The sequence below is a fragment of the Stegostoma tigrinum genome, chromosome 26 (genome assembly GCF_030684315.1).
Source record: "Stegostoma tigrinum isolate sSteTig4 chromosome 26, sSteTig4.hap1, whole genome shotgun sequence".
In the NCBI taxonomy this organism is placed as follows: Eukaryota; Metazoa; Chordata; class Chondrichthyes; order Orectolobiformes; family Stegostomatidae; genus Stegostoma; species Stegostoma tigrinum.
This window is the reverse complement of record NC_081379.1, coordinates 18,315,333-18,333,959: the sequence shown is the minus strand read 5'-3', so window position 1 is coordinate 18,333,959 and position 18,627 is coordinate 18,315,333. Positions and strand designations below refer to the sequence as shown.

Below are 18,627 nucleotides of genomic sequence, written 5' to 3'. Positions count from 1 at the left end.
TTGAGACATATGAACCGGGTTCATAATTATTCACCTCTTTTTAAATGGGTTCTTTATGAAGCAATAAAACCCCACTGAAATGGTTATTAATAATGTAGCAATGAAAGAGTCCATATTTCCTTGAAGCAAAGCCATGAGGGAATCAATGCAAAAGGAAAACCAAATGAATCATCATCCCTCTAACAAAACATAAGAAATTCTTAAGGCTGTGTTTTAAAATGATGTAAAATACTATCTGTATTTTACAGTGTCTCCGAATTCAGCATCATTGCCATTTTCTAACCAAACAAATATGAAGAGTATAAAATGTGAGGCTGGATGAACACAGCAGGCCAAGCAGCATCTCAGGAGCACAAAAGCTGACGTTTCGGGCCTAGACCCTTCATCAGAGAGGGGGATGGGGAGAGGGAACTGGAATAAATAGGGAGAGAGGAGGAGGCGGACCGAAGATGGAGAGTAAAGAAGATAGGTGGAGAGAGTATAGGTGGGGAGGTAGGGAGGGGATAGGTCAGTCCAGGGAAGACGGACAGGTCAAGGAGGTGGGATGAGGTTAGTAGGTAGCCGGGGGTGCGGCTTGGGGTGGGAGGAAGGGATGGGTGAGAGGAAGAACCGGTTAGGGAGGCAGAGACAGGTTGGACTGGTTTTGGGATGCAGTGGGTGGAGGGGAAGAGCTGGGCTGGTTGTGTGGTGCAGTGGGGGGAGGGGACAAACTAGGCTGGTTTTGGGATACAGTAGGGGAAGGGAGATTTTGAAACTGGTGAAGTCCACATTGATACCATTAGGCTGCAGGGTTCCCAGGCGGAATATGAGTTGCTGTTCCTGCAACCTTCGGGTGGCATCATTGTGGCAGTGCAGGAGGCCCATGATGGACATGTCATCTAGAGAATGGGAGGGGGAGTGGAAATGGTTTGCGACTGGGAGGTGCAGTTGTTTGTTGCGAACTGAGCGGAGGTGTTCTGCAAAGCGGTCCCCAAGCCTCCGCTTGGTTTCCCCAATGTAGAGGAAGCCGCACCGGGTACAGTGGATGCAATATACCACAATGGCAGATGTGCAAGTGAACCTCTGCTTAATGTGGAATGTCATCTTGGGGCCTGGGATAGGGGTGAGGGAGGAGGTGTGGGGACAAGTGTAGCATTTCCTGCGGTTGCAGGGGAAGGTGCCGGGTGTGGTGGGGTTGGAGGGCAGTGTGGAGCGAACAAGGGAGTCACGGAGAGAGTGGTCTCTCCGGAAAGCAGACAGGGGAGGGGATGGAAAAATGTCTTGGGTGGTGGGGTCGGATTGTAAATGGCGGGAGTGTCGGAGGATGATGCGTTGTATCCGGAGGTTGGTAGGGTGGTGTGTGAGAACGAGGGGGATCCTCTTAGGGCGGTTGTGGCGGGGGCGGGGTGTGAGGGATGTGTTGCGGGAAATACGGGAGACGCGGTCAAGGGCGTTCTCGATCACTGTGGGTGGAAAGTTGCGGTCCTTAAAGAACTTGGACATCTGGGATGTGTGGGAGTGGAATGTCTTATCGTGGGAGCAGATGCGGCGGAGGCGGAGGAATTGGGAATAGGGGATGGAATTTTTGCAGGAGGGTGGGTGGGAGGAGGTGTATTCTAGGTAGCTGTGGGAGTCGGTGGGCTTGAAATGGACATCAGTTACAAGCTGGTTGCCTGAGATGGAGACTGAGAGGTCCAGGAAGGTGAGGGATGTGCTGGAGATGGCACAGGTGAACTGAAGGTTGGGGTGGAAGGTGTTGGTGAAGTGGATGAACTGTTCGAGCTCCTCTGGGGAGCAAGAGGTGGCGCCGATACAGTCATCAATGTACCGGAGGAAGAGGTGGGGTTTGGGGCCTGTGTAGGTGCGGAAGAGGGACTGTTCCACATAACCTACAAAGAGGCAGGCATAGCTGGGGCCCATGCAGGTGCCCATGGCCACCCCCTTAGTCTGTAGGAAGTGGGAGAAGCGGTCCCCAAGCCTCCGCTTGGTTTCCCCAATGTAGAGGAAGCCGCACCGGGTACAGTGGATACAGTATACCACATTGGCAGAAGTGCAGGTGAACCTCTGCTTAATGTGGAATGTCATCTTGGGGCCTGGGATAGGGATGAGGGAGGAGGTGTGGGGACAAGTGTAGCATTTCCTGCGGTTGCAGGGGAAGGTGCCGGGTGTGGTGGGGTTGGAGGGCAGTGTGGAGCGAACAAGGGAGTCACGGAGAGAGTGGTCTCTCCGGAAAGCAGACAGGGGAGGGGATGGAAAAATGTCTTGGGTGGTGGGGTCGGATTGTAAATGGCGAAAGTGTCGGAGGATGATGCGTTGTATCCGGAGGTTGGTAGGGTGGAGTGTGAGAACGAGGGGGATCCTCTTAGGGCGGTTGTGGCGGGGGCGGGGTGTGAGGGATGTGTTGCGGGAAATACGGGAGACGCGGTCAAGGGCTTTCTCGATCACTGTGGGGGGAAAGTTGCGGTCCTTAAAGAACTTGCAGAACACCTCCGCTCAGTTTGCAACAAACAACTGCACCTCCCAGTCGCAAACCATTTCCACTCCCCCTCCCATTCTCTAGATGACATGTCCATCATGGGCCTCCTGCACTGCCACAATGATGCCACCCGAAGGTTGCAGGAACAGCAACTCATATTCTGCCTGGGAACCCTGCAGCCATATGGTATCAATGTGGACTTCACCAGTTTCAAAACCTCCCCTTCTCCTACTGCATCCCAAAACCAGCCTAGTTCGTCCCCTCCCCCCACTGCACCACACAGCCAGCCCAGCTCTTCCCCCCCACCCACTGCATCCCAAAACCAGTCCAACCTGTCTCTGCCTCCCTAACCGGTTCTTCCTCTCACCCATCCCTTCCTCCCACCCCAAGCCGCACCCCCAGCTACCTACTGACCTCATCCCACCTCCTTGACCTGTCCGTCTTCCCTGGACTGACCTATCCCCTCCCTACCTCCCCACCTATACTCTCTCCACCTATCTTCTTTACTCTCCATCTTCGGTCCGCCCCCCCCTCTCTCCCTATTTATTCCAGAACCCTCTCCCCATCCCCCTCTCTGATGAAGGCTCTAGGCCCGAAACGTCAGCTTTTGTGCTCCTGAGATGCTGCTTGGCCTGCTGTGTTCATCCAGCCTCACATTTTATTATCTTGGAATTCTCCAGCATCTGCAGTTCCCATTATCTCAAATATGAAGAGTAACCTGAATGTGAAAATTCCAGTAAAACCCATCCCTTTAAATTACGTGACACCCAAGTATTTGCATGCTATCCAGACCAATCATACCTTACGTAAGTACATCAGGGTAAAAGAACAGAATGCAGAATTTAGCATTACAGCAACAAAGAAGGCGCAGAGAATGAGGTTCATAAGTCTGTTAACAGAGAGGAAGAAGGGGGCTAAACAATTCCTAGGAATTTAATCACAAGACTTAGAAGAAATCTCAAATATCTTCACCCACAGATCACCTTTGTGCACTACTCACTGGTTGTTGTGGAAGGGTTTTAGGACCCTGGCACAACTATGCCTTGAGCTCACATTGCTACTGACCATTAGGAGTGGATAGTACAGTGTTGGCAGGGTTAGTGTTGATGAGTGTTGTGAAGAAGGAAGCACAAATAGAACATAGTCTTAGTATCATAACAATAAGTCAGAGCCTGGTATATCTGTAATTGCCATGTATTGCAATATTTAGAATTAATGCATAATACATGGGGTTACTTAGAAATCGAATACTGAATATGCACCTTTACCTTGTTGTCTTTGTCTCCTTGACCAGTCCATCTCAACCCCAAAATTCACGATGTGGCATAAATCACAATAAATGACTCGCACATTAAATGGTCTTTGATCTCATTATTGTTTTTAAGATCCTGCCACCTACCAAAATGCAGATGGTGGAGAATCCGAGATAACAAAGTGTGGAGCTGGATGAACACAGCAGGTTGTGCTCCTAAGATGCTGCTTGGCCTGCTGTGTTCATCCAGCTCCACACTTTGTTAACCCACCAAAATGCCGCAATGTTTACCAATATAACAGCCACTGTACCTATGAACATTTCTGAGGAAGAGTCACCGGATCCAAAACGTTAATTCTGATTTTTTGTCACTGACGCTGCTGAGCTTTTCCAGCAACTTCGGGTTTTGTTTCTGATTTACAGCATCATCAGTTCTTTCAGTTTTAGTTGTACTTAAGAAGCAATTTACTGAATATGAAACTCTGGGAGATATAATATATATTACTATTTAAAGCAAGCAAGTCTCATTAAACTGCAGTTCAGCATTGGTCCTGATCTTCCACCATAGTGAAAGCTGGGCATTTTTTCCTCGAGCAATTGAAATCACTCAAACTGCATTTAGTACAACTATGGATGAAGTCCAAAGCAGGAGCTACAATTACTGAAAGGTTAATCATGGTTCAATGTTTTGACCTACCACCTGAAAACGTACGATTAGCAAGTACATTTCAGAGCTTCTGGCAATCCATTTGATCAGTCCTTTAAGCCCAGCTCAAGTGAAAAACATATGCTGGGTATATCACAATAACCTGTCTGAGTAAGCTCGCCAAAGCAGTAAACCAACTCTAATTCCAGACATGGAAAGCACCTTGTACACAATCTGCACAACATCTTGTCTTGAATTCAGTCTCATGTCTGCACCTTATCTGGCACTGAGCCAACAAGAGGCCCTGAGAAAAGCACAGTAAAGTACAACAAATTGTTCCTATTGCTCCCAGCTTTAATAAAGCAGACACTGTTAATTATCCTTTAGGAAGAAACAGCTCACACAAGATCGGTGAGGCATTCTTATCAAATGATCTTAACTGTGACACTGATTATCTACACAGTGTCCATCAATAGTCCAGTGACACTAGTGGTACAGATGAATTCTGAGTTAAAACTGGTTGCTGAAGCAGATGCTGTATATTTTTTCATCTCTGAAAATTTTCATATTCACAGGAGGTCTCAAAATACTTCAAAATTGCTGAATTACGAAAAACACTACTCTTGGGAAGGCAAACATAGCAGTTATTAGAATACCATGAGCTTCTGCAAACAAAATAAACAACTTGCCTTTATATAGCACCACCTACAACCTCAGGAGTTTCACACTGCATTGTATCACTGCACAGATCTCTTGAAATGTACTATAACTTTAATACAGCTAAAACATAATCAGAATGTGTGATGCTTTAGCAGAAGAGAATTTCATCTTTCTCAGTGCAGTCATAGTCAAACAATCAGACAGCTATTCAGTCAGTAGTGAACTATGTAAATAATGCAATAGTGATTAAGCAGTTAGGCTGCTGAGTAAGGTGAGGGCTCATGGTGTTCGAGGTGAGCTACTGGCTTGGATTGAGGATTGGCTGTCTGACAGAAGGCAGAGAGTTGGGATAAAAGGCTCTTTTTCGGAATGGCAACCAGTGACAAGTGATGTCCCGCAGGGTTCAGTTTTGGGGCTGCAACTGTTCACTTTATATATTAGTGATCTGGATGAAGGGACTGAGGGCATTCTGGCGAAGTTTGCTGATGATACAAAGATAGGTGGACAGGCAGGTAGCACTGAAGAGGTTGGAAGGCTGCAGAAAGTTTTAGACAGTTTAGGAGAGTGGTCCAGGAAATGGCTGATGAAATTCAGCGTGAGCAAATGTGAGGTTTTGCACTTTGGAAAAAAGAATACAGGCATGGGCTATTTTCTAAATGGTGAGAAAATTCATAAAGCAGAAGTACAAAGGGATCTGGGAGTGTTGGTCCAGAATTCTCCAAAAGTTAACTTGCAGGTAGAGCCTGTGATTAAGAAAGCAAAAGTAATGTTGTCGTTTATCTCAAGAAGGTTGGAATATAAAAGCAGCGATGTGCTTCTTAGCCTTTATAAAGCTCTAGTTAGGTCCCATTTAGAATACTGTGTCCAATTTTGGGCCCCACACCCCAGGAAGGACATACTAGCCCTGGAGCATTTCCAGCAGAGATTCACACGGATGATCCCTGGAGTGGTAGGTTTAACGTATGATGAACGGCTGAGGTTCCTGGGATGGTATTCATAAGAGTTTAGAAGGTTGAGGGGAGATCTAATAGAAACTTAAAAGGTAATGTATGGCTTAGAAAGGGTGGACGCTGGGAAGTTGTTTCCGTTAGGCGGGGAGACTAGGACCTGTGGTTACAGCCTTAAAATTAGAGGGGCTAAATTTAAAATGGAAATGAGGAGACATTTTTTCAGCCTGAGAGTGGTGGGCTTGTGGAATTCATTGCCATGGAGCGCAGTGGAGGCCGGGGCATTAAGTGTCTTCAAGGCAGAGATCGATAAATTCTTGATCTTAGAAGGAATCAAGGGTTACGGGGAGAGTGCAGGGAAGTGGAGTTGAAATGCCCATCGCCATGATTAAATGGCAGAGTGGACTCGATGGGCCGAATGGCCTCACTTCCACTCCTTTGTCTTATGGTCTTATGATATAAGTAAATATCCAGACTATATTTCTAAGTCTGGGATGTCATATTACTCTACAGTTATGTTTTAATAACTTCCTGATATCTGTCTCAATAAGAACCCAAATCTCTGTACTATATGTTATGAAGACTAGCATCTAGGAAACCATATCTTGTCATAGTGGCAGCAAGTGGACATTCCAAGCTGGTAACAGCAAGTTAATGCCAAAGGCTAGTCACAGCAAGTTGCTACCAAATGCTGAGAAGGTGATTTAAAAAAAAGTCAACCGTAAAAAGCTATTTTCTTAACAATCACCCATCATCAGTTTGTGTTCAGAGCTAAAGTTCACATTTAACAAACAAGACTGATGGCTACAATCTGTATTGAAGTACAACTTCCACAACAAAGAAACAGTTGTGAACGTGCTCTCTCTCTGTAACCTAAAACAGATAAATGTAGACTCACGATCAATGAGATGACAAACATATCAGTTCTAACACCAAAGAACCTAGATAGCAACATCAAGTCTAGCTGTGATTTGACCAACCTCTGACCATTTAGGCAAATGGTTTTGATTCTTTTGATAGATTCTTTCAGCAATGTAGTATAATGTGTGAAAGTTCATTTCCAACACAGCATCAGCTCTCCATATATGTGCAGTATTCACATTAGGGATAAGTTCAACCTAGAACTGGATTCCATGGTAAAAAAAATATCATTCTAAATTTGAGCATCACATTGATTGCTTCAACTCTGGGACTGTGTTTTGAAGAAAGAAGGTACTCCACTTGCATTTTAGATCCAAGGTGACCAAGTGTTGCATTAAAAATATATCCAACAGATTCCTATTCTTGAAGAGATTAATTCCAAGTTCTCAGATGACAGTTGTTCTAAGCTTGACACCAAGAATATTATTGGGTCATACATCTATCCCCAGAGTCGCAAGAGCTGACAATTTTTAGAACATCCTTTGGTAAACATTTTTCTTCACGTTACCAGTTTGATTATCCATTAGCCGGGATATATTCCAGCATCAAATGGATCATATCAAAGGAAATTAATCAGGTTATCTCTGTTTCACAGATGACATTGCAGTTCTTGAGAAAACTGAAAATGAGCATAACATAAACCTCCATTAGTTCACGGCAAAGGCAAAAAAAACATGGTACCATGTTTAACAGCAGAAAAATTTCAAAACAATATGCGTCAAGTCAAGTTTGGATCAGTCTACTCCTCAAACAATATTTGAACTGGGCTTATCAAAATAGAAGATGTACAAAAGATAGTTAACCCACAAGAATAAGGTGATTTACAAAGATGGCTTGATTTATTCAACTTCTTATGCCCCACATATTGTGAATATTTCAATATTATGACCTCTCCAAGCTTACCAGGCCAGAAGTAGATGTATCTTAGAAAGACCTCAGAACTTGTTTACTGCAGAATGGTACCGTTTGCTTCCAAAGCCTTTACAGAAGCTCAAATAAACTACAGCAAGACAGAAAAGGAAACCCTCACTTTTACTTGCAAAACATAAACTCTCCACATGTACCTACATGCACTTCATTGTTGACACCGACCACAAACCCATGAAAGTAATCTGTTGAAAGTATCTCACAAATCCCCCATCATAACTACAGTATCTACTGTGACGTACTAAGGAGGCAGCTTTGAAGCACTGTACAAACCGAGCTTTTGGATGACTATTCCACATGTTCTTATATGACTTTGAAATCCCACTATAGCAAAGATATTCCTTTAGACATAAAATTGGATATCAAATCCAGGTAACAAGATAGGCTTCACTGAAGAGGGAAGCCTTATAATCAAGTTGTGTCAATTATATAAGAATTAGATCCAGTCATGTTGTACACTTGTCAAAGAGTTATCTTAACAAATAAAGATAATGTGCTGATCTGCATTAGAGATGTTGTATTATTGCATAGATCTTGGAAAAGCACTGGTACTTAAACACAACTACACAACATCACAACATGTGACAATGTAGCCTCAGAGGTCTCCAACTGACCTTCCATATAGCCATTTAATCAAGCAATCAGTCAGCCTATTATTTATGGAAATCATACAACAATAATAATGTGTGCAAAGTACACAGAGTAAATGTATAAACCTGAGTACATTTGAGTACATAAACTTGAATAAACTTCCACGTACATGTCTCAATAAGAACCTTAGTCCCTGTTATATATGTAAGATAGAATAACATGTAGGGAATCACGCATCATTGTGCAACCAATAAAATACTTCTTAAGTACAGTCACAGTAATAATTGAATGAACACTAATATCATTTTGTGTATAGGTGTACCCCACAGCAGCAATGTCAAAACAATCTGCTTTGTGATATTAATTACGACTTGATAGGCATCAGGCACCCAGTTTCATAATAGTGCCACTGAATCTTTTATGTCGATCAAACATGGTAGACATGACTTTTGCTTCATGTTTCCAATGAAAGATTGACACCTCAGACAGTGCAGCACTTCCTGAGTACAGCAATGAAGTGTCAGCTAACATTTTGCTCAAAGTCATTTTTTCTCCAGATTCAAGCCAAAATCAAATATCCAAAAGGTGACAACTTTAAAACGTGGAAATGGATGAACAAAATGCACTTAGTGGCACTAATTGTGGCTCAGGGTGGAAATATAGCACTTATTCTTCTGAGTCAAAAGATTCAGGCCTCAAGCCTACTCTAGTGCAGCAATGTTGAAGGGTTGCACTGTTGAAAATGCTGTCTTTTTGATTAAGTATAAGCCTAGGACCAAGTCAGATGTCTCAGGCAGAAATAAAAACACCCTACGGCACTATTTAGAAGGGCAGCTAGGGATTTTTACCAGTGTCCTGGTCAATTTTTATTGCTCAAATCATACTGCAAAGCAATAACTGGTGATTATCACAATGCTAATAAACACAGAAATTGCTGGAAAAGCTCAGCAGGCTTGGCAGCATCTATGAAGAGAAATCAGAGTTAACGTTTCAGTTCCAGTGACCCTTCTTCTGAACTGATAGTACCTAGGAAAATGTCAGTTTTTAATGTTCAGTTTTTATTATCACAATGCTGTTTTGTGTGTCAGTTTTTAATGTTTGGTTTTTATTATCACAATGCTGTTTTGTGGGAGCTCAGTGCATGCATATTGGCCACTGCATTTCCTACATTACAACAGTGATATGCTTGAAAAGCACTTTTGATGGCTGTAAAGTACTTTGAGTTGTCCTGAGATCATGAAAGGTGCTACCTAAATGCAAGTCTTTCTTTTTTATGTTGGTTTTAAAATACTGCAAAAACAATAGCCAATAATTACATAGTACAGATATATTTGAGTCAGCCTCAGATGAAGTTGCTGGCCCTGTATAAACATAAGGCTACTGTAAAGTACAAGTGAAGCAACAAATGAATTTGGCAAAAACGACATTAAATCCACACAGAATAGGATTTGGTGGGATTGTTAAGGCACTTTTCTTTGCACTGTTTCATAACAATTATATAACAAATTATAAAGATTACAGGTCTGATGAAGGACAAGACACGGTCTTTGCAGTAATTCAATGGTCCAAAACTGAACTCTATCGCAGTTTTCAATACATCAGCGTTTCCCTGCTTTATGCCCCAGAAGAAGGCCAATGCACCCCTAAAAGGGTTGCACCACCACTCAATACTCAAATTGTTTCCTGCACCTTCATGCCTCTCACTTTCACCTGGAATTCAAAGAAGTGCTTCATGTTTTGATTTTGCTGCGGCTATCAAGTTGCTTTGAATAATACAAAATAAGCCGCAAGCAAGGGAATAGATGTCCTGACAATAGCAAAACAGGAAATAAAAGGCAGTCTGTTATGCGAGCGACTCAATCCATTTCCATTCCTACCATGTTATATTCCATCCAGGTGTCCTTGCTATTGTTTCTCCCCGGCCCCCTTTTCCAGTTTTCACCCAGTTTCCATGTCTGCAAAGCCAGAATGTGAATTAGCTTTGTACTTCTCACTATTGCGCTCAAGTTTTAAAGTCTAAATACCAGTTCAGCCCTACTTCCCAACACTTAAATATATTGCCTGCTGGTTTCATGTAAGGTTTGAACAAATTAATGGTGTAAAAGCAGATTTTCATGTTTATTTTTTCCAACACCTTTGTGTGTAGTTATCAAGTACCAGTCTTACGTTGAAATACTGCTTTGTACAAATTTAAATGGTTCATTTATTTTCACATATATTTAGGGAGATACAGAGAAAAATATTCTGTTGGCACAATCCAGCGCTACTGTGAGGTAAAAAAGAATGAAAAGAAAGTACTTAAACAGAGTTCACCTTTATCGGCCAGGATCCAAATACAGTTCCAGGACTCCTGCAGCCAGAAGCCCCGCTCCAGGCACTGACACCAACACGTCACAGTCTTCCTTGATCTTTTCCACCACTTCCAAGCTATTGTTTAATTTATGTAGCTGTATTCTCCATTCCTTAACAACTTGCTCTAGTTTCCTGCATTTATACAAATGTGCTGTTATAGACTTAAGCTCAATGATTAAGAAGCAGCCGAAATCACCTGACTGTAACATAATTCAGCTTTCTGGAGATTAACTGTATCTTTTTTTTTCCTTTCCTTAGAAGTAATTCTTCATGAAGCCAACAGTACACTTGGGAAAAACATATCTGTCTCCAACGCTCCTATGCTTCCAGCAACTCCATGATCTTACACCTCTGCCAACTCCTGCCAAGCTTTCAGAAGGATGAAGCAGCCTTCATAATTAGATTTTTCCTGTCCTGAGCAACATTGTAAGAGATTCTGTTAGTGAGGATAGCAGACTGATATACTTACCACTTCTTGTTGCTGCATCATGACTATTTCTGTTGCAGGCAGATGAGTGTCACGGGAAGTTTGAGTAAAGATTTCCCTTGGCTACATTATGGAGAAACCTCAGCATATGTTTCAATGGGCTTTCGACAAGAATGTAATTCAGAAAATTCCGGGCAGGTGCTTCCATCTTCTTTTATAGATCTTCTTCCCTCTCGCACAACTGCTTGGAAATCAAGGCTCATTACAATATTCTCAGAACAGTGCAACAATTATGAATGGATGTCCTCAGAAAAAGATACCTGTTATACTTTCCTTTCTCCTACATTTTACGATATTTTATCCATCTTATTACTTTTTCCAGACTGCTTTGTCACTAGTTTCTTTATGACATTTGATGGTATTCTGCCTCTGTACTTGACACTAATGTTTTGTAAAGCTTCAGGAATTTTGGCCATTTCACCTCATAGTGTTTCTGGGATGCCGGTTATGTTTAGCCATTGGGATTTTGAAGCAGAGTTCATTCATTCATTTTATTTATATAAAGAGCCATGAATAAGCACATCAGGACTAATTGGATAACCCCTTTGAAGAGCTTGCATTGGCCTGATGAGATAAATGGATCACTTCTTTGCTATCCTATGTTGCTATATGGTAATAGTTCAAATGCTGATAAGTTAGTTTTTCATACTGGTAAAGCCTATGGAGAAGTAAAAAGAAATTTTCTACTTTATTTTGGCATTCAATAAATACTCACATGTTTGGTGGGTTTCTGGATGCTCTGACTATTAAGAGAGGCCAATTTTATAAAATTGATGCCCACACAGTTTAATAGCCTAATCTTTGAATAGAAAGCTTTACAACCAATTTTCTCACCAGGGTTAGCAATTAAAGCAAGATCAAACATTGATGTGGGCATGTGCAGTACATTCGTTATTTTGTATCATATGAAAAAAAGTTGAGCAAAGTGAGTGTGATCAAGGCCGTGCCATGCTTATGTGATGTGAAGTAAAGTAGATTATTTGTTTATCCCACATCTGGTTCAGATCTCAAGGAGATACTTTCATACTTTGGGTTACACTATCATAGAGGTAAATGTTATGTGGTTTGCACATGACCAGTTTAAAAATAATGCAGAGATGTCTTTTTCCCCACAGAGTGTTGAGAGTGCTAGAAGCTCTTTTTCTCAAAAGGCAGTGGGAGCTGAGTGTTTGTTTTTGAGGAAGAGGTAGATAAAATCATAAGAAGCAACAGGATGAAAGTCTATGAAGAATAGCCAGGAACGCAGAGTAATCAGATCAGCCATGGCGTTAAGGGTTGGAGGAGCAGACTCAAATGCATGAAGGACCTACTCAAGCTCCCAATTGAATGATTGTTTGTGTATACCAAACTGTATGGCCTCAGACCACTTATGGATCTTGTTCATGCTACTGCACCCGAAAATATGAATAAAACAAAAATCTAACCTTGATACCTGGGCTCCCCAGATTCTTAAACCTAAATAAAATGTAAGTTTTCCCATCCTTGGTCTGAAAGAAATTCTCAGAAGTGTTGCGTTCCTCCAAATTCAATTATTGTCCTTGCTTTTATTTCTTAATCGTATAGTAGTTCTGCACACCTCTCACCTTTACAAGTTACTTGAATAAATGATTCAGAAGAAACTCCAGCACAAAACCGATGTGCTCATCAATATTAAAATGACTGAATTTCAGGACACCAGATAACTTTGTAAATTGAGCACCTAACTTTCGACACTTGTTTCAGAGTCAGGACATTGTAGGGACATGGGAACTTTGTAGGACAGGTCAGTGCTTTGGATCTCCAACTCTGGTTCTGTGGAAGATACATTCTCACAGTCTAGCATTTTTAACATCTAAGTGTTAGCTGGATTTTGCATTATCTCAGGCCAGGGTCCCAATCATTTTTGGCTCCCCAGTGAGCATGGAAACCAAAGGAATCACAGTCTGGAGCAGAGCCAATGCAGTAGAAAGCCTCTGTTCTACCCCACTCTCGGAAACAGGGCAACAATCCAACAGAGATGGTTAGGAGCATGGGATGTCATGTTGTTAAATGCATTTTATGGCCATTTTGGTGATATTTTCTCAGTCTGAATGGCTATTCATTTCACCGTTATTACTAATTGATGCTACCAATTATTAGACTTGTGCATTATCACTACATGGTGTCAAAAAGAATGTGGAGTTAAGGGCCGAGAGAAGGGGAAGGGGGAGGTGCTAGGTTTTGTGTAGCACCATGATCTGTCCTGGGGGAGATGGGTGGCGAGGGAGACGCCTTTTTCTCAGTTTTTGGATAATTTCCCACTATGATGAAAGGTGGGTTATGGACTCATCTTTTGTCAGGAGCTGAGAGTTGCTCGAGTGAAATGTTGCTGAATGGCTATGATCCTTGTGACCATGCCAGGCTGCCAATCACTGTGAGACTGGCACAGGGTGTAAGCAGTCATTGTCTTTTCAGGATCTTGCTCATCCAACCTCATGACTGCAAATTTGCTGGTTCGTTCACAAATCTGAGCATGGGATCCTTCCCTTGACTTGACCTGACTTAAGGGGCAACCATTCCCGAAAATTTCAAATGATCCTGGTACCCCATAAGGGACAAAGGAGGAGGTAATAGAAATCTGGAATTTTCTTCTCCAAGAAGGCTGTAGATACTCTGACAATAAGAGTTTTCAAGGCAACAGATCTATGTCAAGCCTACATATTGTTAATGCTTACTGTGTTTAAATAAAAAGATAACATTTGACCCTATTTGACAAGACTTCTGCAATATTTACCAATCTCTCTCCTGGACCTAACTATAGCAGCGCTTAAGAGCTGAATGGACATCCTTATTCCAATGATTGTAGAAACGGCAATTCCTCAAACCCCAAACCCTCTCATTTGGACAACAGCTTGATGTTTGGAAAGAAGAGAGAGATAGGAGAGAAAGTGGAATAGGTCAAGGAAAACAAACCTACTTAGTATCACCATGTTGGAGTTAAATGATATTCAGTTTATTATGTTTTAAGCATCAGCATCATACCTGGAGAATTGACAAAATACTGGAAAAAATTATTACAGCAAGCTATCAAGAGAGAGATAACCTTGTGGATATCCTTTTCATAGTCTAATTGTTTCAAGTGAAATGGAACATATTATTATTTTCAGGCAACAATAATCTCTTCTTTAATTCAGAACGAAATGTGATTGAACGAAATCTAACATATGCAGTCTTTTCCTTAGTATCATTTGCACTTACATTCCGTGCGTTTGATATATTTTCCTCCAGTGCTCAAACATTTTCTTTGCATAACTGGTGAGTGAGTGCATGAAGTCAGCAAATGGTTTTTGGACAATTTAGAACATTGTGATGAGTTGCTAAATTAAGTTGGAGACATATCAGTCATCAAGTGTTCTGCATTCTTTGAAGAGAAAGATACCTAAGGTCAAATTTTGTACTAGAAATAATTTGCATATTGTGTGTGGCTTTTCATAGAGGCATAGAGTCATACAACATGGGAACAGACCCTTAGATCCAACCAGTCCATGCCGACCACAATCCCAAACTAAAGTAGCCCCACCAGCCTGCTCCTAGCCCATATTCATCTGAACCTTTCTTATTGATGTATTACCTAAGTGTCTTTTAAATGATGTTACTGCGCCCACATCCACCACTTCCTCAGAAAGTTCATTCTGCATGAGGACCACCCTATGTGTAAAAAAATGCCCCTCATGTTTTTTTTAAATCTCTCTCCTCTTACATTAAAAATATGCCCCCTAGTCTTGAAATCCCCCATCCTAGGGAAAATACCTACTATTAGCCCCAACTATACTCCTCATGATTTTATAAACTTCTTTAAGGTCACCTCTCAACCTCCCACACCCCAGTGAAAAAAGTCCTAGACTATCACCACACTCTGTCGCCACGCTTCCACAAAACAAAGCTTGGAGTTTGCTCCTTTCAATTATTTGTAATTTGTGGAATTGAAGAGACAAGTAACACAAAGAAAATTTGCTTACATTCCCAAAGTAGTACCTGACAATGATAAAACATGAGGTCAGCATCCGCAGAAACTACAAAAACTATTTGTTTCCAAGACTGTGTATGCACAGTCTTTCTTCCTGAAGGCATTCCCATACAGAACAAATTGCCAAAGAAAAGAAGTCCAGTATCATCACTTTAAATCTTCAAGGCTCATCTTTACATTAATTTCATTTAAAAGTTTTTATTATCAGGGCTTTGATCTCAAAAGGTCATGTCTGGTTTAGCTAGCACTACCCATATCTATGCTGGCAGAATACGGATATTAGTCTATGATGCTGGTAAAACAAAAGAAGAAACAGAAAAAGCATATAAAGACACAGTAATATGCATCCAAAGAATAATAGATAAACTGCTGTGTGAATTAAAGGGGCTTGTTAAATAACTACTGACTTTGATCTCAATATTTCAAACTGACCAAATACAATTTCAGATTCTGATATATTTTGCTGTTGAAAACATGACAGCTATTTTTTTTGGACACACCCTGGCCCCAAATCTGGCAAAAACATAAGTTGCCAAAAATATTGGCACCTGTTGGTTCAAATATTGAGCTATCATTCCTGGTTCTGGCCTTTTTGGTCAGCAGCTTTCAGGCTCTGGGAAGGCTATTCAGCCCCATAAGAAGGGCAGGTAATTAGGCTCATTAAGGACTTTGTTAAAGCTGAGTAAAGGAAGCTGAGTGAGAATTTCCAATCCGCCTGTTTGTAAGACGAATCCTCACCACTATTCAGCATGATGTATTTGCTGCCACCATCCTCTTTCCTATCAGGGCTTTACAGGGAATGTGGTAGACCGAAACCACTTTATCACTTAACAGGAAGGATTCTGGTCCTAAACGAGATGCAGTTGATTATACGAGAGGAAGTATGTTCAGAATATAAAAATATGGCACAGTATTCATGAGAGTAAAGGTAATGCCAGAGAAAGGCTAAAAGATTAATCAATTGGAAGAAATTAAACAGTAGTGGCATAACAAGGTGTAGAGGTGGATGAACATAGCACACCAAGCAGCATCAAAGGAGCAGGAAAGCTGACGTTTCGGGTCTAGACCCTTCTTCAGAAATTAGAGAGGAGTAAATGGAATAAGATCAGCCATGTGAGTCTCATAGAATATGAATTCCCTGATTGAGCAGTTAATCTGGTCCAAATGGGGAGCCCTGGCTGGCAGATATAAACAGGAGTGTCAGGGGTTCGGCTCACTCTAGGAGCTAGCTGGATCAGTGTCATTTACTCTACATGGGCATGGATAGGGTGAATAATCAAGGTCTTTTCCCCAGGGTAGGGGAGTCTAAAAGTAGACGGCATAAGATTAAGGTGAAAGGGAAAGATTTAAAAGGGGCCTAAGGTAGAATGTTTTCACAGAGAGAGCAGCGCATGTATGGAATGAGCTACCACAGGAAGAGGTGGAGGCTGTTACAACTGCAATCACTTAAGAGGCATGTGGCTGGGTGTATGACTAAGAAGGGTTTAGAGGGATATGGGCCAAATGTTAACCAATGGATAATTTAGGATATCTGGTTGGCATGCACAAGTTAGACTAAAGGGTCTGTTTTTGTGTTGTAGATCTCTATGACCCTGTGTAAATAAAGGATGACTTGCTGATTGGTCTTCGTGGAATTATTTCACAGAGTTTGAGAGGACACTAGCTAGAAATATATTAAAAAGCTACAGTTTCTGCAGGACTTTAAAGAGGAAAAGTGTAAGAATGTGTTGGTCTTCTAGAGGGTGAGAATGAGGAGTTAAAATAGATAACAAGGCGTGTGAGGTTGAATTGAACAAGTATTCTGTTTCTGATTTTCGTGTATAGGACAGAAACAGAATTACAATAACAGCCGTGAACCTGAAGATGGAACAGAGAGAGGAACTTAGCAAAATTCTATCGAAAGAAGCAACATTAAACAAACTGATGGATTGTGGGATGACGCTTTAGATCTAAGATGAGGAGGAATTTCTTCAGTGAAAAGATGGCGAATCTGTGGACAACGTTGCTGCAGAAGGCTATGGAGGCCAGGCCATTGAGTCTGTTTAAGACAAAGATAGATATGTCCTTGATTAGTAAGGGAATCGAGTGTCATGAGGAAAAGGCAGAAGAATAGAATTGAGGAAAATATCGGCCATGATCAAATGATGGAGAAAACTCAATGGGCCGAATGGCCTAATTCTGCTCCTATATCTTGTGGTCTTATGGGCTTTGATGGAGTTTTAATATAGGTGGCTAATGAGGTAATAGATGCATTGGTGTTAATTTTCCAAAATTCCCTAGATTCAGGAAAGGTTCCATCAGACTGGAAAGTCACAAATAATTATTTTAATCCAGAAGGTGGGCGGCAGAAAACAGAAAATTATAGACTAGTTAGCTTGATGTCTGCCATCAAGAAGATGTTAGAATCAATCATTAACCAGGTTATAGCTTCGAGAGCTCCAGGCAATCAGGAAAGGTCAGCAATGTTTTGTGAAAGGATAATTATGCTTGATTGATTTATTCGTGATCTCTGAAGGTGTAACATGCTGTAGATAAAGGGGAGTTTATGGATGCACTGCATAGGTCCAGCATGGCACCCCTGTTTTTGTATTCAATGCTTAATCTAATGAAGAAAAATGTTACACTTGCCTTTTTTACAACCTTATCTACTTGTCCTGCCACCTTCAGTGATCTACGGACGCGCACTCCAGATTACCCACTTCTTCTCCCACTCTCAATCTCAATCTCAGTATTATACATTCCTTTGTTTTATTTGCCTAACCTGAGTGCACAGCCTCACACTTCTCCAGATTGCACTTGCTTTGTCAATTTTCTGCCCACTCCACTAAACCACTGAAATCATCCAAATAAAAACCGAAACAACTGACCCGAAACATTAACTCTGTTTCTCATCACAGGTGCTGCCAGACCTGCTGAGCTTTTCCAGTAACCACTGATGTCAGCCCACAGTCTACACTACTCTCTTCACTGTCAACTGTCCAAATTTTATGCTGTTTCTAAACTAGTATTCAGTGTTGATATATACCACAAACAGCAAAGGGACCAACACAGATGCCTGTGGAACACCACTGGAACCACTTATCCACAAAAACATGTGTTAGCAGTACTCTTTCTTTCTGGTTACTGAGCCAACTTTGGAATCACTGCATCACGTTAGTCCACTATCCCACGGGCTTTACTTTTTCTGATCAGACAATATACTGTACTAGTCTCGTCAATCCTTGTTACTTTCTCAAACAATTCAATTATTAGTTAGGTGGGACACTTCCTTTATCAAATCATGCTGACCATCCCTGATTAATGTCTTGCTTTTCCAACTGACAATCCAGGTTCCAAATCAGAATAGCGTGAGACTTGGAGGGCAATTTATGAGGTGTGGTGCTTCCCTGCATCTACTGCCTTTA

At 41.7% G+C, this 18,627-nt stretch overlaps 1 long non-coding RNA gene across 1 annotated transcript in view; it reads left to right on the top strand.

Moving 5' to 3' along the window:
* The window catches only part of LOC125463980 (uncharacterized), a 122,001-nt gene extending 109,143 nt beyond the window's left edge, over positions 1-12,858 (top strand). Inside the window, exon 3 of the long non-coding RNA XR_007249951.2 lies at positions 11,010-12,858. This is a non-coding gene — a long non-coding RNA (uncharacterized LOC125463980). The remainder of the gene's footprint in view (positions 1-11,009) is intronic.
* Positions 12,859-18,627: the final 5,769 nt, after the last annotated feature.